Genomic DNA, 22,472 nt, shown 5'->3' on the forward strand with positions numbered 1-22,472 from the left:
TTTTTCAAAAAACAAAAAAAAACCCGCTTCATGGAGATCAGCTTCTGCCAATCACAGCTGTTTCATCCTGAAAGCCCCTCCTGCAGACTGAGGAGCTAAAGGCCCCGGTCCCCAATCAAACATTCAAACCCCCGCAGCCGAATATAATAATTAAGAAACGTAACTTACTGTCCTTGCAGAAACTTGAAACAGATGGTGTCTCGTGCCAAAAAGGATGGAAGGAAAATGAGCTGGGGCGGAAGAAAACAATTTATTATTACTGCCTAAGCTTTAGATCAAGGGACGCGGGTGGCGCTGTGGGTTAAACCACAGAGCCTAGGACTTGCTGATTGGAAGGTCGGCAGTTCGAATCCCCGCGACGGGGTGAGCTCCCATTGCTCGGTCCCTGCTCCTGCCAACCTAGCAGTTCAAAAGCACGTCAAAGTACAAGTAGATAAATAGGTACCACTCCAGCGGGAAGGTAAACGACGTTTCCGTGCGCTGCTCTGGTTCACCAGAAGCAGCTTAGTCATGCTGGCCACATGACCCGGAAGCTGTACGCTGGCTCCCTCGGCCAATAAAGTGAGATGAGCGCCGCAACCCCAGAGTCGGTCATGACTGGACCTGATGGTCAGGGGTCCCTTTACCTTTACCTAAGCTTTAGATCAGCAGGTTAATCAACTAGAATGCCGAGTTGGTTCCTTTTCGAAGCAGAAGCCAAGATGTCCAAGGGGAAGAAGGCCAAGGGGAAGAAGGTGGCTCCGGCCCCTGCTGTGGTCAAGAAACAGGAGGCCAAGAAGGTTGTAAATCCTCTCTTTGAGAACAGGCCCAAGAATTTTGGCATCGGGCAGGACATTCAGCCCAAACGGGACCTGACCTGCTTTGTGAAATGGCCTCGTTATATCCGACTTCAACGCCAAAGAGCCAACCTCTACAAAAGGCTGAAGGTGCCTCCAGCAGTTAAGCAGTTCACTCAAGCATTGGGCCATCAGACAGCTACTCAGCTTCTGAAATGGGCGCACAAATACAGACGAAGCAGGAGAAGAAGCAGAGGCTGCTGGTCCGTGCAGAGCAAAAGGCTGCAGGGAAAGGCGACGTCTCTATCAGAGCAGGTGTCAACACCATTAGAAATGTATCCAGGGCAGCTGTCTACCAGCTCCACCTGGTACGCAGGCTGAGACCCCACCTGCCCGCGGACTGTCTCACCAGAGTGGTGCATGCTCTAGTTATCTCCCGCTTGGACTACTGCAATGCTCTCTATGTGGGGCTACCTTTGAAGGTGACCCGGAAACTACAACTAATCCAGAATGCGGCAGCTAGACTGGTGACTGGGGGCGGTCGCCGAGACCACATAACACCGGTCTTAAAAGACCTACATTGGCTCCCAGTACGTTTCCGAGCACAATTCAAAGTGTTGGTGCTGAGCTTTAAAGCCCTAAACAGCCTCGGTCCAGTATACCTGAAGGAGCGTCTTCACCCCCATCATTCTGCCCAGACGCCGAGGTCCAGCGCCGAGCGCCTTCTGGTGATTCCCTCATTGCAAGAAGCAAAGCTACAGGGAACCAGGCAGAGGGCTTTCTCGGTAGCGGCGCCCGCCCTGTGGAGCGCCCTCCCATCAGATGTCAAAGAGATAAACAACTACCTGACATTCAGAAGACATCTTAAGGCAGCCCTGTTCAGGGAAGTTTTTAATGTGTGACATCTTAGTGTATTTTTGGTCTTTGTGGAAGCCGCCCAGAGTGGCTGGGGAAACCCAGTCAGATGGGTGGGGTACAAATAATAAATTTATTATTATTACAACTCCTGTGGAGAACAAGAAGGCACAGCTGGTGGTGATCGCACATGATGGAGACCCCGTTGAGCTGGTAGTTCTCCTGCCTGCCTTGTGCAGAAAAATGGGAGTGCCCTATTGCATCAAAGGCAAGGGAAAGCTGGGCCGCCTTGTCCACTGAAAGACCTGTAGATGTGTTGCCTTCACTCAGGTTAATTCCGAGGACAAGGGAGCTCTAGCTAAACTCGTGGAAGCTGTCAAGACCAACTACAATGAGAGATACGACAAGATTCGTCGTCACTGGGGCGGCAATCTTCTGGGGCCGAAGTCAGTGGCCTGCATTGCTAAGCTTGAAAAAGCCAAGGCTAAAGAACTGGCCACTAAACTTGGATAGATGGATCAGATTTGCCTCAAGAAGTTATTCCCATAAAAATAAAATACTGCAAAAAAAAAAAAACAAAAAACTAGAATGCCGAGTTGAAAATGGAAGATGGTAGACTCTCCTTCATTGGAGGTTTCCAAACAGAGGTTGGGTGGCCTCCTGTCAGGGTGTTCTTTAACTGTGATTCCCACATTGCGGGGGGTTGGTCTAGATGACCCTTGGATCCCCTTTCCAACCCTACATTTCTATGATTCTACGTTAGAATGAAGACCAACCAAATGCAGTAGGGCTTACTTCTGAGAGTACAATATGACTGCAGCCATAAACAGATTTCGACTAGCAACATAAATCCAGGTTTTGTTTCCAGTCTAGCGGAAAAGCCATTCTGTTTTAATAGACAAAAACAAAACCTTTTTAAAACCTGCTTCTTTAAAAAAATAAGCATAAGCACTCTCTCCTAGCCCAGAGGGAAGCAGCCATAGCAAACCACAAGCACGGCGCTGTTAAATGTGTCTCATCATCACAAGCCTAACTCACCAGGAGGCAAAGGAATAAGAGGATGAAACGCTAACTTGATACGACTCAAGGTCAGCGATAAAACTTCCCATCGAGACGCTTGGAGGTTCAATTCATTATGAATCAAAAACAGGAGAGTGGGAATGAGAGGGAGTGGTGGGAGATGATATCCCCGGAATGTACAATGCGAGGCCTCCTACGCTCTTCATCCACATTTGGATTAAAATATTCCGTCCGTGAAAAACAAACCGTATGCAAAACAAACCAGGAAAAACAGGAGTGTTTCGCTCAGAGGTGGACCCCATCGACGTCAGCAAGACTTGCCCTTAAATCAACTCACCCAGGACTGCAGCATGTTATGAATGAATAGTTATTTCCATATATATGTTTATGCAGGATCAGGCTTCAAAAGTTGCCAGTTTTCGGACTCCACGCATCTCAGTGTACCAGATGCAACACAGAGCCACTGTAGCGACGGTCAGCCTTTTCAAATCTGGCGCCTCTTCCAAGTCCCCTCAGCCCCAGTCAGGGTGGCTTGGTAATAATACAGTGGTACCTCGGGTTAAGTACATAATTTATTCCAGAGATCCGTACTTAACCTGAAACTGTTCTTAACCTGAAGCACCACTTTAGCTAATGGGGCCTCCTGCTGCCGCCGCGCCGCCAGACCACAATTTCTGTTCTCATCCTGAAGCAAAGTTCTTAACCTGAAGCACTATTTCTGGGTTAGCGGAGTCTGTAACCTGAAGCGTATGTAACCTGAAGCGTATGTAACCGGAGGTACCACTGTAATAATCATCATCATCATAATCATAATAACAATTTATTATTTATACCCCGCCCATCTGGCTGAGTTTCCCCAGCCATTCTGGGCAGCTTCCAATCAAGCGTTAAAAACAATACAGCATTAAATATTAAAAACTTCCCTAAACACGGCTGCTTTCAGGTGTCTTTTAAAGATAAGATAGCTGCTTATTTCCTTCACATATGAAGGGAGGGTGTTCCACAGGGTGGGCGCCACTACCGAGAAGGCCCTCTGCCTGGTTTCCTGTAACCTCACTTCTCGCAGCGAGGGAACTGCCAGAAGGCCCTCGGAGCTGGACCTCAGTGTCCGGGCTGAACGATGGGAGTGGAGACGCTCCTTCAGGTATACAGGACCGAGGCCGTTTAGGGCTTTCAAGGTCAGCACCAACACTTTGAATTGTGCTCGGAAACATACTGGGAGCCAATGTAGATCTCTCAGGGCCGGTGTTATGTGGTCTCGGCGGCCGCTCCCAGTCACCAGTCTAGCTGCCACATTCTTGATTAATTGCAGTTTCCGGGTCACCTTCAAAGGTAGCCCCACATAGAGCGCATGGCAGTAGTCCAAGAGGGAGATAACCAGAGCATGCACCACTCTGGCAAGGCAGTCCGTGGGCAGACAGGGTCTCAACCTGCATACAAGATGGAGCTGGTAGACCATGGTGCGCCTCCATGGACAGCTGTGAGTCCAAAATGACTCCCAGGCTGCATACCTGGTCCTTCAGGGGCACAGTTACCCCTGTACGCCAGCTCCCTCGGCCAATAAATCGAGATGAGCGCTGCAACCCCAGAGTCGGCCACGACTGGACCTAATGGTCAGGGGTCCCTTTACCTTATCAGCCACTTGCAACCAAGTGAAGATGGTTGGGTGCCAGGATGACGCCTGACGTCTCCCCATCTGGAGGTGCATGCCTGGGGATCCTTGGATCGGGCTGTTTTCACACACTAACAACGCACCCTGTAGAATTCTATCTGTGATATTTTATCTGCACAACCAGAACAAATGTCAGGAAGCAAAAAGTCATAGAGAAAAATACGACTGTCGAGCTGTCTGTCCCCCAAATTGCAACCAGACATTCCATTTTGGCAACTGTAATCCTGGTTTAAGGAGCCATTTGGCACCCGGGTTTTATATCTGAGTTTCTAACACTGCTTTGGAGTCTCTCCCCGTCCTCTGCTGGGATAACAGTGCCCCATCAGGCTCCCAAAGGCAGTGCCAGCTTATTCCAGTTCAACTCCAACCTCACTTCAGCTACAGCTCTGGTTCACCCACTCAGGAAATGGAGAACAGTTTAACATTTTCCAGAAAGAAATAAAAAACACATTGCTTTTGGTGTCCCTCCAGATGTTGTTGTTGTTGTTTAGTCGTTTAGTCATGTCCGACTCTTCATGACCCCATGGACCAGAGCACGCAAGGCACTCCTGTCTTCCACTGCCTCCCACAGTTTGGTCAAACTCATGCTGGTAGCTTCGAGAACACTGTCCAACCATCTTGTCCTCTGTCATCCCCTTCTCCTTGTGCCCTCCATCTTTCCCACCATCAGGGTCTTTTCCAGGGAGTCTTCTCTTCTCATGAGGTGGCCAAAGTATTGGAGTCTCAGCTTCAGGATTTGTCCTTCCAAGTGAGCACTCAGGGCTGATTTCCTTCAGAATGGATAGGTTTGATCTTCTTGCAGTCTATGGGACTCTCAAGAGTCTCCTCCAGCACCATAATTCAAAAGCATCAATTCTTCGGCGATCAGCCTTCTTTATGGTCCAGCTCTCACTTCCATACATCACTACTGGGAAAACCATAGCTTTCACTATATGGACCTTTGTTGACAAGGTGATGTCTCTACTTTTTAAGATGCTGTCTAGGTCCCTCCAGATATTTCAGACTAAAACTCCTATCAGGCCAACACCAACATGATCAAATGGTCAGGGATGAAGGGAGTTGTAGTCCAACTTCTGGAGGTTTACGGGAAGGCTGCCTTACCTCTTACGAGATTCCAAACTAATCTAACAAATACATTTGTGGGGATGGGCTATAGATCAGCGGCAGAGTGTCTGGCTTGCAAGGTCCAAGGTTCAATCCTCAGGATCTCCAGTTAGGATTGGGAGAAGTCCCAGACAGCTGCTGATAGACAGAACTAATCTAGATGGACCAGTAATCTGACTTGGCATAAGTCAATTTCCTATGTTAACACATCGGTGAAGCGCAGGGATTCTAGCTGTTGTGGGGGGAGACCACCCAAGGCACCCCTGCCTTAAGGGAACGACACCTCCGAGGCAGATCTGAAAGTTCCCCGCTGCTTCTTCCTGCAAAGCTTGACTGCCAATTCTCATGTAATATAGTGACTGCAAGGACAAAGGCAGAGCTTCCAGTGTGTACAAAATTAATTAGCAGTGCAGGAAAAGAATATCGCTTTCGGTGAGCCCTCCCTTATCAACGCAACTGCAAGCACAGCAACTTTAAGGCAATTGTTCTAGGCCTTTATCAAGCAAAAGAAGGAGACAGAATCCCGTTTTTCCTTCTTTCTGTATCCCCATTCATCCCCCAAACCCCAAATCATCTTCCACTGGCTTTTATCTGCGATGCTCTACTGGCACAGCAGAGAGCATAAGCCAGACTCTTGCTGAAGTCTCTCGAAGTCTTGCGGTTTGAAAAACGTTGCCAACCCAAACCCACTTGGCGTCAGTGGTCCATTGCAAGGGAATGTCTCGAGCGTCAGGAAATTCGAACTGCCACCAAGAGTTAAATCTCTTTTGTGGTCTGAGGAGGAAATGGGTGTTTCCACCGCTGAAGGCAGCCCTGATGTATCACTTTCCAGGTCGCAACGTGTAAAATTATTCCCCTCTGCACAAACGTGCGCACACACACACACACACACACACACAAAAGGAATTTGGAATTTATATGTTTGGGTTTTTTAAAAAAGGTATCTTAATTGTCTTAATGAATTAGTTTTATAAATATGTGAAAGCCTGGCTGTTGCCAGCTTTTGAAGCCCCCCACCCTCCCCAGCCTAACAATTTGCTAGCTTTTAGTCTTCATACCCAAAGGCTGCTGCCTAACTCTGTCGAACGATAGAGCCGGTCCCAAGAGTTGTTGCTAAACACCGTGAACAGAACTGAACCAGATACAGATCAATGGTCTGGCAGCCTTTCTGTGTTGCTAAAATGGAACCACCCAAATTCATGAACAACCCTATCGATGGTTACTGGCTAGGATGCAGTGTTAGAAACACTAATATATAAGCTAATTGCCAAATGGCACCTTAAACCTGGGTTATGGGGGCCACAATGAAATGGCTAGGTGAATTATTATTATTATTATTATTATTATTATTATTATACATTTCATTTCTATACCTCTTTATATTTTAAAGAGAAAAGCTCAAACTGGTTTACAACAAATTGAAACACCAAATAAAACAAAATAAAACGAATTCAAGCTTCCAGGAAAGTCTTTCAGATCCTTCTCTAAGGGACATTTTGCTATCCCATATTTACCGTATTTTTTGCTCCATAAGACTCACTTTTTCCCTCCTAAAAAGTAAGGGGAAATGTGTGTGCGTCTTATGGAGCGAATGCAGGCTGCGCAGCTGTCCCAGAAGCCAGAACAGCAAGAGGGATTGCTGCTTTCACTGCGCAGCGATCCCTCTTGCTGTTCTGGCTTCTGAGATTCAGAATATTTTTTTTCTTGTTTTCCTCCTCCCAAAACTAGGTGCGTCTTGTGGTCTGGTGCGTCTTATAGAGCGAAAAATGTGGTATTTACCTACAGCCGTACCTCCACTTACGTATCCCTCTGGATATGTAATCTTCAGGATGCGAACGCGGCCAAGCCAGAAATATTTTTCCAGGTATCTCCACACATGCATGCGCAGAAGTGCTAAACTGCGCTGCGCACATGCGCAGAAGCGGTCCTCCGGTTGCGAATTCCTCGGGATGTGACCAGACCTCCGGAACGGATCCCATTTGCAACCGGAAGTACCACTGTACTTAATTTATACAGCTGCCCCATAGCAGAAGGACTCTAGGGAGCCCGTGTGGTTTAGTGGTTAGAGTTTTGGACTAGGACCTGGGAGATCAGGGTTCAAATCCCCACTCAGCCAGGAAGCTCAATAGGTGACCCTGGAGTCAGTCACAGTCTCTTAACCTACCTCGCAGGCTCGTCGTAGGAATTAACTGAGGATGTAGGGGTGAAGTATGTATTCCCTAGAGAAAAAGAGGAGAGATAAAGCTCTTCTGCTGACCTGTTTAAGCAAGCTGGAGGGGCTACGTGGTTGCAACCGGACCCATGCTAGTAACAAAAAACTTCTGGCACATGGGAATTTCTAACACTGCTATGATGAACATATGACTGACAGTAAGCTGGTTTTCCCAGTAGTGATGTGTGGAAGTGAGAGCTGGACCATAAAGAAGGCTGATCGCCGAAGAATGGATGCTTTTGAATTATGGTGCTGGAGGAGACTCTTGAGAGTCCCATGGACTGCAAGAAGATCAAACCTAACCATTCTGAAGGAAATCAGCCCTGAGTGCTCACTAGAAGGACAGATCCTGAAGCTGAGGCTCCAAGACTTTGGCCACCTCATGAGCAGAGAAGACTCCCTGGAAAAGACCCTGATGTTGGGAAAGATGGAGGGCACAAGGAGAAGGGGACGACAGAGGACGAGATGGTTGGACAGTGTTCTCGAAGCTACCAGCATGAGTTTGACCAAACTGCAGGAGGCAGTGGAAGACAGGAGTGCCTGGCGTGCTCTGGTCCGGGGGGTCACAAAGAGTCAGACACGACTAAACGACAACAACAAGCTGCTGAACTCCATTTGCTAGTCCAAAAAGGGCTATTGCTTTCACACCCGGCTTCTGGGCTTTCTGGAAGCATCTCCTTGGCCACTGCAGAAAATGGGTGCTAAATGTGCCTTTGGTCCGACACAACAGGGCTCTTCCCGCGTTCTGGTGAGGCGAGTCTCTCCCGTGTTTCTGCACGAGTGTCTTAACCAAGATATGGAGAGCTAAGAATGCAACTCAGAGATAAAACCAGGAAGCCTCCTCTGAGTGCCAGCTGGCTGTATCTCTGAAATAAGCGTAACCAAGTGATCCAGCCACACCCAAAATGCAGAAGCAACAGAACTACAGAAGCCAGAGCAGCAACTCTTGCAGAGAGACAACAGTCTCCCTCCAACAATGGGTCACTCTTCAGCAGCTCTGGAATAAGTGCTGCTACTTGCATTCAAAACACACTTTGAGTGTCAAAAACATCTGCTGTCTTAATAATCCTTACAACCACCCTGTAAGGCAGTCTAGCGTTATTATCCCATGTTGCAGATAGGAATACAAAGATGGGAGAGGTTTATGGCTCAGTCTCTTAACTGCTGTTACGCCCGATGCAGAGACAGCAGCATTAACCATCTCCAGCACAGGCTGATTGGACCAAAGCAATAAATTATAGAGAGAGCAAGAAATCTCTAGCACGGAGAAGCACTTTAATGAAACATTTGCTCCAGCCAGCTATTCCTTCCTTAATGGCACAGTAGCTGATCAATTCAGGAATTATGGCCCTAAAACCATTCGCTGAACAGCAGAAATATTGCAGAGCGTACCCAAAGATTCTGATTTCTCTCCTGTATGAAAGGTGGGCTCTCTTTGGCTGAAGGCCTTCAAGCACCAGCTCCAGCCTTTCTCTACCCGTGGGTCCCCAGATGTTGTTGAACTACAACTCCCATCACCCCTAGCTAGCTAGCAAGAGCTCAGGGATGATGGGAGTTGTAGTCCAACAACGTCTGGGGACCCACAGACAGATGCTCTAGCCCTGGGTGTCTGTCCGCATCAAGCAGTGGTTTAGGATCCTATCAGTGGTGACCACACTCAGCCCTCCAGATGTTTTGGGACTACAACTCCCATCATCCCTGGCTAACAGAGCCAGTGGACAGGGATGATGGGAATTGTAGTCCCAAAACATTGGGGGGGGGCGAGTTTGGCCACCACTGCTATAAATCAAGGAGGCGTATGAGAGTGTAGGTGGCAGCTCACCAACGGGTAATAAGAGTTGGCAATATGTTGTTGATGATGATCAAATCTGTACAGTGGAAACTCATGTTATGTACTGTCCCCCTTACGTATGGTTGTCTAATGCGATCCGATAACCCGGAAGTAGATGCCCCTAGTTGCAACCTTTGCCCTGTAGACACAGGGAGAAGTCGCACGGCGGCAGCAGAAGGCTCCATTAGCGAAAGTGCATCTCATGTTAAGAATGGTTTCGGTTTAAGAACAGACCTCCGGAACGAATTAAGTTCATAACCAGAGGTACCACTGTATAACACCCTTCGTCCAAAGGCCCCTTAAAAGGCTCCAGTGGGGGAATAAAGATAAAGGGACCCCTGACCATTAGGTCCAGTCGTGACCGACTCTGGGGTTGTGGTGCTCATCTCGCTTTATTGGCCAGCGTACAGCTTCCGGGTCATGTGGCCAGCATGACTAAGCCACTTCTGGTGAACCAGAGCAGCACACAGAAACGCCGTTTACCTTCCCGCCGGAGAGGTACCTATTTATCTACTTGCACTTCGTGCTTTTGAACTGCTAGGTTGGCAGGAGCAGGGACTGAGCAACGGGAGCTCACCCTGTTGCGGGGATTCGAACCGCCAACCTTCTGATCGGCAAGTCCTAGGCTCTGTGGTTTAACCCACAGCGCCACCCGCGTCCCCAATGGGGGAATAGGTGAAGGCTTTTTAGATTGTAAGGTCCTAGGGGCAAGTTCCTACCCCCCCCCCGCCCTCCACCTCCTAAAGTTTTGTGAGCGCTGACAGAGGAGCGTCACTAGAGGAGGAACCTCAGAAGTCATCTAGTCCAATTCCCCCGCCGACGCAGAAAAAATCACTGCCAGGAAAACCGGACCTCAAAGTCACTCCTTAAAAATAAAGAGCAATCCTAATTAAGGCTATCAATAGGAAGCAGCAAGCCAAAGCTGCAAGTCTTTGATCCACGCTGAGCATCCCGCATGAACTGATCTTGCAGAACCAAACTGAAGCATCTTTGATGGAAACAGGCAGATTTACTACAGCGCTGAGAAGGGGAAGGAATGCCACAAAGAGCCACTCAAGCGGGTGATATCCAAGGCTCCCTAGTGCAGTCTGCTCCCACCAGAGTGCTTCTGTCTACAGCCTTAAGAGTTGGACAATCCTCTTTTCGCAGTGGAATTGCAACTGACAGGCACTGGGGAAGAAGAGGGACTCAGACCACCCACAGGGAAGCTGCTGCAACTTATGTCAAGCGCTCCAGCAGTCTTGACTTGCAAGGGATACCCCCTGCGTAGTCTGCACCCCTACTCCCCTTCCTTTCGAAAAAGTGTTTCGCTTATACAAACTTACCCTAGAATTCTTCAGATTTCTACAGGAGCCCTTGCCAGGTATGTACAGAATGTGTGGGTAGACAAACTAAGGCCCGGGGGCCGGATCCGGCCAAATCACGTTCTAAATCTGGCCCGCGTACAATCAGCGTATTTTTACATGAGTAGAATGTGTCCTTTTATTTAAAATGCATCTCTGGGTAATTTGTGGGGCCTGCCTGGTTTTTTTACATGAATAGAATGTGTGCTTTTATTTAAAATGCATCTATGGGTTATTTGTGTGCCTAGGAATTCATTCATATTTCCCCCCCCCCAAAAAAAAATATAGTCCGGTCCCCTACAAGTTCTGAGGGACAGTGGACCGGCCCCCTGCTGAAAAAGTTTGCTGACCCCTGGTGTACAGCAAACAGACAGTGGGGCAGGGCAGGCGGGAAACATGTTGGTTGGGGCATCTGTAGGGAGCCCCTACTGCAGTGTTCCTGGCCACGTACAGAGTGCTTTCCACACACATACATTATAATGACCATGCATACATTGAGAGTTAAGTCAGCTGCTCAACCTCCCCATGCATATTTAGAATCTGAACATCTAAAAAGGATATATAAATGTATCTGGGCAGTGGATTGGATCAGGACATTGTATACAGCCTTTGCTAAGAAATCAGGTCTGATCTCTGGAAAGAATACTCTGTCCGTTCCATGGCAGCTGGGGGGGGCAGGGGGGCAGAAAATAAGACACACACCCCTTTGGCTTCTGGCCAACCCAATGTCAACATGTGGGAATTCAGCCAACAGAATCAGTCTATCCCTGAATTAGATTCATCTTGGCTGCACAACATATACACAAGCAAATACACATGCATGAAACCCAAATGCTACTGTGCTTATTTTCCACCGATGGCCCTCCAAAAACTGCCAGCCCAAATCTACTACTTGTTATGCATTTGGACACCTCTGAGGGTGTCGTAACCAAATTTTGCAAGACAGTTGATGAGATCTGCTGTTGCCCACGTCTGGATAAAACTGGACATCATTTTGAATCAAGATGGCAGGATGGACTTTTCAAAGCTGATATGGGTGTTCGTAAGAATCCCTGAGCAACGGCAGATATGAAAGAAGAAGAGTTTGGATTTGATATCCTGCTTTATCACTACCCGAAGGAGTCTCAAAGCGGCTAACATTCTCCTTTCCCTTCCTCCCCCACAACAAGTGGGGCTGAGAGACTTCAGAGAAGTGTGACTGGCCCAAGGTCACCCAGCAGCTGCATGTGGAGGAGCGGAGACGCGAACCCGGTTCACCAGATTACGAATCTGCTGCTCTTAACCACTACACCACACTGGCTGATATTTCCACAGAACTTTCCTTCTAGATCTCAGCCTTGCCTCACATGAACACAGCACTGCAGGAAAGGTTTGGCAGCAGCAGTAGACAGACTTTGTCCATCATTACTGGTCTTAGCATTTCAAGAATTTAATAAAACAATAATATCCCTAGGTGACTCACAACAAAATCAAGCAGATCAAACAATGGTTGTTGCTGGCATCCCTCTGTCTTGGGAGACAATGGAGGAGGGCACCTTTTGGGGGTGAAGTCATACTGTCGGGAGGCAGCTGTGCTTGCTGTGACTAGCCCAAGGTCACCCAGCAGCTGCATGTGGAGGAGCGGGGACGCGAACGATTACGAGTCTACCGCTCTTAACCACTACACCACACTGGTCATATGAAACCAGCCAATGCCTCTACATAGCCCCACGCTTATTTCAGACATCGTGATATATTGGTATATCGCAAAGTTTAGGTGGTGGTATATCTAGATGTTGAAAACCAGATGTTGCCCAGCCCTAGCAGGGAATCTCTCCTAACTCTTCCTGGAGAAGCTGGGGATTGAACCTGGGAACTTCGGTTTGCAAAGCAGATGTTGTGCCATTGAGCTGTGGCCTTTCCCCCAAAGAACCTTGGAAAGTACCTTGGACGTCACCCAGTCCAACCGCATGCAGACTGCAGGATCTGCAGCTCAAGAAGCAAACTCCAGAATCCCTGGCAGATGGCCACCTGGCTTTCCCCTTAAGTACTTACCGCGAAGAAGAGCTCACCCACTCCTGGGACAACCTGTTCCACTATCAAGAAGTTCCTACCATTAATAATACTAATACTAATACTAATACTTTATTATTTATACCCAGCCCATCTGGCTGGGTTTCCCCAGCCACTCTGGCAGCTTCCAACAAAACACTAAAATACAATAACCTATAAACATTAAAAGCTTCCCTAAACAGGGCTGCCTTCAGATGTCTTCTAAAAGTCTGGTAGTTGTTGTTCTCTTTGACATCTGATGGGAGGGCGTTCCACAGGGCGGGCGCCACCACCGAGAAGGCCCTCTGGCTGGTTCCCTGTAGCTTTGCTTCTCGCAGGGAGGGAACCGCCAGAAGGCCCTCGGCACTGGACCTCAGTGTCCGGGCAGAACGATGGGGGTGGAGACGCTCCTTCAGGTCTACTGGGCCGAAGCCATTTAGGGCTTTAAAGGTCAGCACCAACACTTTGAATTGTGCTCAGAAACGTACTTGGAGCCAGTGTAGGTCTTTCAAGACCGGTGTTATATGGTCTTGGCGGCCGCTCTCAATCACCATTCTACCTGCCTCATTCTGGAAATACCTTCCAACGTTTTGCCAAAATCCGCTTGGCCGCAATTTCCACCCACTGGATCTCGTGCTGCTCGCTTGGAGCAAGAGAGGACAGGCCTGCTTCATCTTCTGAGCGACAGCCCTTCAAAAATTTGAAGGCAGCCAATCATGTCCGCCTTAATCTCCCACTCCTCCCAGGAGCATTTTTGCGCCTGGCTATCAGCCACTTGCAACCAAGTGAAGATGCCTGGGTGCCAGGATGGCGCCTGATGTCCCCACCATCTGGAGGTACATGCCTAGGGGACCTCCTACCCAGCTCTTTCAGTTGCTCCTCTTAGGACTTAGTGCTTTAAATGTATTGTATGGATGTGACTATCATGGCTTCTGGGAAGAGAAATGGAATGTTAAACCAGTATGGGGATTCTAGCTGTGGGAGGCAAATACAGTGGTACCTCTGGTTAAGAACTTAATTCATTCTGGAGGTCCGTTCTTAACCTGAAACTTTTCTTAACCTGAAGCACCACTTTAGCTAATGGGGCCTCCCGCTGCCGCTGCATGATTTCTGTTCTCATCCTGAAGCAAAGTTCTTAACCCAAGGTACTATTTCTGGGTTAGTGGAGTCTGTAACCTGAAGCGTCTGTAACCCAAGGTACAACTGTAGAGGTCTCCTAATAACTCTCAGCCGATGCAGGTGGCTCTGTGGGTTAAACCACAGAGCCTAGGGCTTGCCGATCAGAAAATCAGCGGTTCGAATCCCCGCGACGGGATGAGCTCCTGTTGCTCGGTCCCTGCTTCTGCCAACCTAGCAGTTTGAAAGCCCGTCAAGCTGCAAGTAGATAAATAGATACCGCTCCAGCGGGAAGGTAAACGGCGTTTCCATGTGCTGCTCTGGTTCACTGAAGCGGCTTAGTCATGCTGGCCACATGACCCGGAAGCTGAACGCCGGCTCCCTTGGCCAATAAAGCAAGATGAGCGCCGCAACCCCAGAGTCGTCCGCGACTGGACCTAATGGTCAGGAGTCCCTTTACCTTTACCTAATAACTCTCAGCACCCATAACAAACTACACAGTGTTCAAAATTTGCACCTGCCTATCTGCCACTTGCAACCAAGTGAAGATGCCCAGGTGTCAGAATGGCGCCTGATGTCTACCTGGGGATCCTTGGATCGGGACTGTTTTCACACATGAGTAACACATCCTGTAGAATTCTATTGATCATCATCATCATAATTTATTATTTGTACCCCGCCCATCTGGCTGCGTTTCCCCAGCCACTCTGGGCGGCTTCCAACAAAGACAAAAAATACACTAAAATGTCAAACATTAAAAACTTCCCTGAACAGGGCTGCCTTCAGATGTCTTCTGAATGTCAGGTAATTGTTTATCTCTTTGACATCTGATGGGATGGCGTTTCACCAGGCGGGTGCCACTACCGAGAAGGCCCTCTGCCTGGTTCCCTGTAACCTCACTTCTCACAATGAGGGAACCCCCAGAAGGCCCTCGGCGCTGGACCTCAGTGTCCGGGCAGAACAATGGGGGTGGAGACGCTCCTTCTGGTATACTGGGCCGAGGCCGTTTATATTATATTATATTCATTTAATCAGAAGGAATTTCAGGAACCAAGAAGTCGTATTAGCATATCAGCTAGAAGGGCAATAGCCTAGCTTTCTCCCAGACAAGCTACTTTTCGCTGTGTGGGGAAAACCTCTGCGAGGAGACGCAGTCAGTCTTGTGAGACCCCACCCACAGCCTGAAGCTGCCCAGCCCAGGCGCTGATCTATTGATACCAGATCCTCAGCTGGGTTCCAGACTGCAGTGCACAACCACAGGTGTGCAAGAGGCCGGGATCCCGAACCCACAGAGGCCTATCACATCTCGCCTTTCAGTTGCTCAAAGCTGCGAACAAGGGCTTTTGCTTTCCTTAAGCATCGATAGTCTGTCATTCTGGCCCGGGTCATTGGGCAGGGTGGGGCAGGTTAAACGTTAACCCCTGCTGTATACAGGTTCCTCAGGGAAGCAAAACAGCCTGCACAGTGAGTTTGTGTACTTCCAACCCTAGCGGTTGTGTAATCCGTTTCAGACAAAGGAGGTGTTGCAAAGGACCCGGTTGCAGCATCACTTTTTTAAAAAAAATCCTGCAAAGCAAGGAGGAAGCAAAAGGCTTCCTAAAATGGACCAGTCTCAAATATTTAGGTGTTTGGAATCATGCGAGACCTTCATTTGGAACACGGGTTTTCGAGATGGTGTGTGGGCCGGCATTAGTCAGGGGGTGGCGGCATGAGGAGCGGGCGGACGAAAAAGAACAGAGGAGCGTGGCTCGTTTGGGGTTATTTTGGCATGTTTTCAAATCACACATGGTTCTTGTTAGAACACGTCATTAGAAATTGTACACTCACAATCGGGATCCTTGTGTCCAACAGAGCGGCCGGCCAGCCTCCCATTAGGTCTTTAAGGGCTTTCAGAATAAAGGCCGTTTATTTCATTCACGGCTTTAACAACCCATCAGGCACCCCTGTGATTAACTCCCTTTCGCTGAAAAGGAAGTAGCTTGAAGCTTTTTTTAAAAAAAAAGTGCCCTGTATAGCATAGAGACTCATTTCTGGAAAGAGGCGAGATTTGAACTCGGGGTATGACACACGAGGTGAGGTTTAAAGCAGCGTAAGAAGCTGAAGATATATTAGCTAGGTACCAAATGGCCCCTTAAACCAAAGTTGCAGTTGCCAGAACGGAATGTCTAGTTGCCATTTTTGATAAGATGGCTCTGAAATCTTGTTTTTCAAATGATGGGCTGGCTGTGATTGCCTACAGGAAACTCAGGCCATGTACTGAAACAGCCTTCTGCTCCTTTTTATCTTAGTGCAAACCAATTCCCCATAAAAGCTCAGTTGAACCCAGAGGAAATGCGTGGGCTGCAGCTCTGTTTTGCCAGCACCGAAGACGCTGGCATTATTGGACGGTTGCAGGGGCCGTTAACGGGAGCAAAGATCACGTCCCGACACTTTGCATTGACGGATGGCGAACAATGCCTTCAATAGAGAAGGAACCTCTTGGTGGGGCTCCCTTTCTGAAAGTGAATGCCCTCTATAGAGTTCTGCCCGGCAGAAAGAGCACGATCCATCTCTGCACTCCCAACTCCCCCATCCTTCTCCGCGGCAGCAGTGGGGGAAACTGACCCAGGGCATTTAGGCAAGATGACCCCAACCGGATAAAACAATGCACACACAAACCCTTCCCAGGAATCATGCGCTGCCCAGACGGTTGGTCACAAGCCACCCGCAAAGCCTGAGCTACTCAAATTTGAAGAGAATCCAGGGCTTCTCCTGAAAGTACCGTATTTTTGCTCTATAAGACTCACTTTTCCCCTCCTAAAAAGTAAGGGGAAATGTGTGTGCGTCTTATGGAGCGAATGCAGGCTGTGCAGCTATCCCAGAAGCCAGAACAGCAAGAGGGATTGCTGCTTTCACAGTGCAGCGATTCCTCTTGCTGTTCTGGCTTCTGAGATTCAGAATATTTTTTTTCTTGTTTTCCTCCTCCAAAAACTAGATGCGTCTTGTGGTCTGGTGCATCTTATAGAGCGAAAAATACGGTATTTCCACTAACTAAGCACAGAGAGAGAGAGAGAGAGATGAAGAGGAATGCTGGGGGAAATCATTACTGATCTGATGCTCAGAAATTATCAATTTCTTGCCTTTCCTAACGGAAGCTGTTCAACTTCCAAAACGTTTGGAAACCAAGGCGCGGCTTCCGATTGGCTGCAAGAAGCTCCTGCAGCCAATCGGAAGCCATGCAAGCTGTGCCGGAATTTTGGGTTCCAAAGAACGTTCACAAAGCGGAACACTTTGCGGCATTCGGGAGCCAAAGTGTTCAACTCGCAAGACATTCGTCAACCAAGGTACGGCAATATAGTCACACCTCGAGTTACAGACGCTTCAAGTTGCGTTTTTTCGGGTTACAGACCCGCCAAAACCCAGAAGTACCGGGACGGGTTACTTCTAGGTTTTGGCAGTCGCGCATGTGCAGAAGCGCTAAATCACACTTTGCGCATGCGCAGAAGCACCCAATCGTTTGCAACCCGAGCGTCCACTGTATCCTGTTCATAGCAGAGGCAGGAGGGAGTAGTCCTCTAACAGAGCAAGAGCAGGGAACATTTTTCACCCCGAGGTCCATTTTTCCTTCTAAGCAACCTTCAGAGGGCCACATGCTAGCGGCGAGCAGGGTCAGGAGGTGCAGCAAATGTTAATCTACTGGTGTACCCTCTCTATTCCCCATCTAGACAAGCAAGAAGCACTAGCAGAATTCAAAGACACGTTCTAGCCAGGCAAAAAACACTCACGGAAGATGAAGAGCCAGTGAAGGATGTGGCCTGCAAGAAAGGAGAGTGGCTTGGTTGACAGTTCCCAACAGCCAGAGAGAGAGTCCTAGGGGGAGACATTTGGCCCCAGGGTCTGACGTGCCCCTTTCCTACAGGCTTACTTCCTGCATTCACAGCAAGAGCCCAAGAAAACATATACAGTGGTGCCTCGCAAGACGAAATTAATCCGTTCCGCGAGTCTCTTCGTCTTGCGGTTTTTTCATCTTGCGAAGCACGGCTATTAGCGGCTTAGCGGCTATTAGCGGCTTTTAACGGCTTAGCGGCTATTAACGGCTTAGCGGCTTAGCAGCTTTAAGAAAAAGGAAACAAACTCGCAAGAACTCGCAAGACGTTTCGTCTTGCGAAGCAAGCCCATAGGGAAATTCGTCTTGCGGAACGACTCAAAAAACGGAAAACTCTTTCGTCTAGCGAGTTTTTCGTCTAGCGAGTTTTTCGTCTTGCGGGGCACCACTGTACAGAATTGAAGAGTTGGAAGGGACCACGAGGGTCATCTAGTCCCACTCCCTGCAATGCATGAATCTTTTGTCCAACGTGGGGCTCGAACCCACAACCCTTTAAGCCACCTTAAACTGGGTCAGGGCAGATGGGGCTCGTCCACCTGAGAAGGCAGCCCATCTAGCAGAAGGAAAACTCCAATCTTAAATCTCTGCTGCTTTGCGGCTATACAGTGGTACCTCGGAAGTTGAACGGAATCCATTCCGGAAGTCCATTCGACTTCCAAAACGTTCAGAAACCAAGGCACGGCTTCCGATTTTGCTTCAGGAAGCTCCTGCAGCCAATTGGAAGCCGCGTCGGACCTTCAGGTTCCAAAGAATGTTCGCAAACCAGAACATTCACTTCCAGGTTTGCAGCATTCGGGAGCCAAAATGTTTGACTCGCAAGGCTTTCGGGAACCAAGGTACTTATTCCTGTAAAAGGCTTTTTCTGGCTAATTAAAGGCTATGCTAATCCAGTGCAGTCCCTAAGACAGTTGGATGGCACCTTGTACGCCTCCTCCTGGCAATTCCTGCAGCGAAACTGGTGCCAAACATCTTGCCTGGCTTTTCTTTGGACCATATAAATGAGACCAAAAGAGGGGTCTTGTTGTCTGGGCCACCGGACACACTGCCCCTGGGAGATCATTTCTGTGCTGCAAAGGCAGTGGTTTGGCTTCAACCCTGGAGACGTCTCGAGACATACGGTGCCAACAAGAACGACAAAAAGTGGGTCAGGCCACTGCCCCATCTAACCCAGGCTTAGTTTATTCTAACTGGCAGCAACTCTCCAAAGTCTCAAAGCACAGTCTTTCCCACCACCTACCTGATCCTTCTGCCTCTACCTGGGGATACCAGGAAATGAGCAGGAGACCTTCTGAATGCAAAGAACCCCCTCTACCACTCAGCTATGGAAGTGGAAGCACCAGCCTACATAGTATTGTGTTGGCGCATCCTATTCAATTTGGGAGGGGACACGAGTGACGCTGTGGTCTAAACCACAGAGCCTAGGGCTTGCAGATCAGAAGGTCGGTGGTTCAAATCCCCGCGACGGGGTGAGCTCCCGTTGCTCAGTCCCTGCTCCTGCCAACCTAGCAGTTCGAAAGCACATCAAAGTGCATGTAGATAACTAGGTACCGCTCTGGCGGGAAGGTAAACGGTGTTTCCGTGTGCTGCTCTGGTTCACCAGAAGCGGCTTAGTCATGCTGGCCAAATGACCCGGAAGCTGTATGCCGGCTCCCTCGGCCAGTAAAGCGAGATGAGCGCCGCAACCCCAGAGTCGGCCACGACTGGACCTAATGGTCAGGGGTCCCTTTACTTTACCTTTTATTCAATTTAGGCTTTCATTCTCCACAACTAGCAAAGATCTGTGCCTCCAGTCTCATGTGCTGCAGGTGAACACTCAATGCCGTTGTGCTCCCCTCCCATGTCACATACATCAAGTCTAGTTCACATGTGAAATGTACATCGCTCAGATGTGTGAACTGCCTCCACTGAGAAACACAACGGCTGGCCAATACAGTATAAAGGTCTGCTCTGTGATGCCTCATTCCCCCATGCGAGTCATCATGTTGCAGTCATCAAGCGATCTGCAGGCAGATCTGAATCAACACCTCCAAAGGGCAAAGTAATGCTTTAAAAAAAAACAACCCACCATACCAGTGATTTTGCAGTCAACAAAAAGATTAAGGCATACTAAAGGTAAAGGACCATTAGGTCCAGTCGTGGCCGACTCTGGGGTTGCGGCGCTCATCTCGCTTTGTTGGCCGAGGGAGCCGGCGTACAGCTTCCGTGTCATGTGGCCAGCATGACTAAGCCCTTCTGGTGAACCAGAGCAGCACACGGAAATGCCGTTTACCTTCCCGCCGGAGCGGTACCTACCGTATTTTTTGCTCTATAACACGCACCAGACCATAACACGCACGTAGTTTTTAGAGGAGGAAAACAAGAAAAAAAATATTCTAAATGAAATAGTGGATATATGATTTTTGTGGTTCATGCTGTGGCCACAGACATGTGATCTGACAGTGAGTTTGGAGTAGCCCAATGCAAAAATCCTGAGGATCCATGTGGATCCATGCTTTGTAACCACAGAGGAGGGAAGGAAGGGGAACCATGGATCCTCTGCTCACGACTGCAGCAGATCCCCCACGCCACCCGCAGGCATTCACTCCATAACATGCACAGACATTTCCCCTTACTTTCTAGGAGGAAAAAAGTGAGTGTTATGGTGCAAAAAATACGGTATTTCTTTACTTGCACTTTGACGTGCTTTCGAATTGCTACGTTGGCAGGAGCAGGGACAGAGCAACGGGAACTCACCCCGTCACGGCAAGCCCTAGGCTCTGTGGTTTAACTCACAGCGCCACCCGCGTCCCTTAAGGCATACTAAGTCGCAATTAATTTGCATTAAGCAATATTGAGTATGCAATCCCACCAGAACCAGAAATACCCCAGGGTGCACAGGGGCAATTAGAAAATAAGAACCTTGGTTTGTTATTTGGAAAAGATTCTTCCCCCCCCCCCCCGAAAAGGCTAGGCTGGGAAATTTCACTCACACCTACCCACCCCCCTAATACTTTAGAGCTTTGGACCAACTTTTGTTTCATCCTGTTCCCTGAGATGCTAGGGAAATTTAACTCTGACCCTCTTCTTCCAGTGTCCAAAGCACATTGCAATTATACCAAAGCAAAGCAAAACTGATTTTTTTTTAAGGGGGAACTAAACATTTCAGCAGTTCTGCAAAAATTGCATTTATGTCACACACGGATCTTTGCTGAGCATGCCACCCCAAAGACACTTCCCAGGGACTAAGTCCCAATGAACCTAATTGTGTTGGGAGCGGTGGACATACTTCTGAGAATTGTACTGTTAAGCCTCCAAAACAATTTTAAAAGCCTTTGTTGTGGGAGGGGGGCTGTTAAATTCCTCAAGCGGATGGCGGATAAAAGGAGCCAGGTGCTTCACACACCCGCCGGCCCCCATCCTCCCACCGGAGGCAAGGAGTCCTCAACTCAGCCTGGGAAAAGAGGAGGGGCGCCGGCAGCCCAGAGTCGAGTCCCTTTGTTAAATGGCCCGTCGAAGGAGCGGAGATTCTTTTGAATGGAAGGGACACGGAGGCGGCCCATCACCATCCACTTTCGGGGGGGGGCGGCAGATCTTCTTCTTATTTGCTTATTTGGGGAAGGGGGCGTGGAGAGACGTGGGCAAACGAAACCTGCAGCTTTGCATTCAGACAAGTAAGCATCTGCCCAGCGCCTTTTCTAATTCCATAGGTGCCTTTTTCGCGTGGGGGCGTGTGTGTGAGAGAGAAAATCAATTTCATGCGCGCACACACCCCACACCTAGGGGGGCGGGGAAAGCTGGGATTCTATGAAATGCAGAAGAACGAGAACCGGCCCTTTCAGGAAGGGCGATACAGTCGTGTCCTTCTTGTTTTGGTGCGGCAGATGCACCACGCAACGCGCGCCCCCCAAAAAAAATAATCGGACCCCCCTCCCAAAAAAAAAAAAAAAAAACTTCACCAGGAGGATCCCTTTCGTCCTCGCCCTTCCAGCTGCGAAAAAGAGCGAGCGAGAGAGAAGGAACTCTTCTCCGCGAAGGCGCAAACTTGGCAGCGCCTGGGAATTTGGAGACGCGGCTGATCGGAGCAGCGCTGGCTCTGCGGCTGCTTCCGTGTGTGCGGCTGGTGGCATCGCGCTAAGGGGACTTACCGGCTTCTCCCCGCCTCCTGCTGCTGCTGCTGCTGCAAGCCGGCCAGGCGGGCGCGCAGCCGGGATGGCTTTCCTCTCCTCCGCCTTCCTCTCCGCGGCTCCTCCGGCTAGCGATCCCTCGGCCGGCGCTCCGCAGCGAGGCGAGGCCGCCCGCCCAGCCGCGTCGTGCCTTCGGCCCGCCCCTATTGTCAGAGCGGCCGGCCAGCCTCCGCCTGCTCCTACCTTGCCCACCCGAGGACTGCGGCAGCGCCCGCCCCCGTGGCCACCTACCCCCGCCTCGCCCATTGGCTCGCCTCCCTCGGCCCCGCCTCTCTCCGATGGCTGCGGGGGGTGTCCTGCTCGGCGCCGTCGCCTTTTTTCAGGAGGTAGGGAGGCTGGACGGGGAGGTGGGGTCGGAAGCGGGCAGAGAAGGAGGGGAGCTCGTAGCCAAAAGGGCTGCGCCGGCCGGCAGAGCGCCGGGGAAAGTTTGGAGAGGAGAAACGCACCGTCATGATTTCCCGGTGGAAGCGGCAGGATCAGCGAT

The 22,472-nt window shown here is 49.5% G+C and overlaps 1 protein-coding gene and 1 pseudogene across 3 annotated transcripts in view; one reads left to right on the top strand and one right to left on the bottom strand.

The window, feature by feature from the left end:
• Positions 1 to 22,168, bottom strand: part of PAK1 (p21 (RAC1) activated kinase 1) — a 109,747-nt gene extending 87,579 nt beyond the window's left edge. Inside the window, exons 1-2 of one of the 2 annotated variants that reach the window (XM_081002169.1) lie at positions 21,950 to 22,168; positions 169 to 230 (exon numbers count right to left, since the gene is read on the bottom strand). The gene's annotated coding sequence lies outside the window, so the exon portion shown is untranslated. The remainder of the gene's footprint in view (positions 1 to 168; positions 231 to 21,949) is intronic. The other variant, XM_081002168.1, reaches the window with a different exon arrangement.
• LOC308475396 (large ribosomal subunit protein eL8-like) lies at positions 684 to 2,214 on the top strand (annotated as a pseudogene). Its single transcript has 2 exons — positions 684 to 1,091; positions 1,741 to 2,214. The product of its transcript is annotated as a large ribosomal subunit protein eL8-like (transcript).
• Positions 22,169 to 22,472: the final 304 nt, after the last annotated feature.

This window comes from Podarcis pityusensis, assembly GCF_964106645.2.
Source record: "Podarcis pityusensis genome assembly, chromosome: 4".
Lineage (NCBI taxonomy): Eukaryota > Metazoa > Chordata > Lepidosauria > Squamata > Lacertidae > Podarcis > Podarcis pityusensis.